This window comes from Mesocricetus auratus, unplaced genomic scaffold, assembly GCF_017639785.1.
Source record: "Mesocricetus auratus isolate SY011 unplaced genomic scaffold, BCM_Maur_2.0 Super-Scaffold_100008, whole genome shotgun sequence".
In the NCBI taxonomy this organism is placed as follows: Eukaryota; Metazoa; Chordata; class Mammalia; order Rodentia; family Cricetidae; genus Mesocricetus; species Mesocricetus auratus.
The window spans coordinates 25,574,598-25,576,120 of record NW_024429192.1 but is presented as its reverse complement, the minus strand read 5'-3'; the positions used below and the strand labels follow the sequence as shown (position 1 = coordinate 25,576,120).

Here is a 1,523-nt window from a genome sequence, read left to right as displayed (position 1 = left end):
ACTTGAGTTGTTTATTTTTCCATTGTTAAACCATCTCTTATACCCTGAGAAGGAATATCTGCAAATTGACCTTGAATTTGAATTTATGTATCTTTCCTATATGTATAAAAGACTCAACAGTTTTACATATATAACCAACATTTCATTATTCCTATGATCATGAATTTCAACTCTTTGTAAATATAATTAATTAGACATACATTTACAGGATATATTGTGAATCAACATGATAATTCTGACATTAAAGAGGTATTAGGAAGAATAAATGTAGGTATCAAATACAGATACACATTGCACTATTTTTATACAATATGACAACAAAAGTAATCACAAAGCAAAATTTTGCTCAGGTTTATGTAAACCACCTAAGTGCGTAACAGGGTCTCTGCATTGTCCTCCTGTTAGATTATTTCAGTTATCATTTTCCATTCAGATTACAAATGTGTTTGTAATATATGGGATGTTGGTTTGTGAAGGTCAGATGATATGAGCATGATAACAATGTGGTATTTGAAGTGTACCGATGTGAATGGCAGAAGTACTGTCAATCAAACTGCTGTGGTGACTTGTAGCCGCCCAGTCACCTAGGTACATAATAACTTACAAATATCTCCTTAAATAGAAAACAATGGAATTTAATAATTTTGAAAGTTCAGAGTGCACAGTTTTGTTGTTTCCTTTGTTTTTCATGTATCGTTATAGTTTATACTTCAAGGGAAAACATGATGACACAGGAGATAAAAGTGACTTCCATAAGGCTTGGTGACTTGACTTTGATTCCTGGAATCCATTAGTTGAGGAAGAGAGCTTACTGCAGTAGGCTATTCTCTGAGCAGCACTGTACCTGTCCCTCATAACACACACACACACACACACACACAAATAAATGTAGTACTCTTTAATGTCTCTTATGCCTTTAGCTTTTTTGTTTTGTTTTTTTGTTTCTGCAAAGGTCTTTACTGAACTGTTCCTTCCAGGATTAGGGGACACAGCCACAGGGCCATAGCCAGGAATCTCACCCACCTCCCCAACACCTCAGTTTTAATTCAGCATGATAGACTGTCCATGGCCAGCAAAGAAGGAGGGTAAGCCCCAGCACTCACTTCTCTAGGGGAGCATAGTTAAGTAATTTTTCAATCAGGTCCATGTGTGCTATCAGCATGTGAGGCAACAGCAGTAGCTCTACAGGCCCAGAGCATCCAGGGCATCCTCCTCGGTGTACTCCCAGACCCATGTAGGCTTCAATTGGTTGCCCATGATCCTCTAGCTGGTGAAGTAGCTCACTGGGATGATCATGGAGGTGTCTTTGTTTTGTTTCCTTATGCTTTTGGTTTTATATACACGGTAAGTTATAGACTTAGAAATTTGGCTATTAGACAATTTCATACAAGCAGAAACACCAGAAATGTCTTCAATAACACCAATAGTAAGTCAGCTATTTCCTACAGACAAATATGTCTGGAAACTCTCTTGAAAACGATTTTTGTGGGCTTTGCAGACTTACGTTTGCAAATTGTTTCTTC

General features: G+C 37.3%; 1 pseudogene; it reads right to left on the bottom strand.

The window, feature by feature from the left end:
• Positions 1 to 1,099: 1,099 nt before the first annotated feature.
• On the bottom strand, positions 1,100 to 1,296 carry LOC101840686 (annotated as a pseudogene).
• Between the last annotated feature and the right edge of the window lie 227 nt (positions 1,297 to 1,523).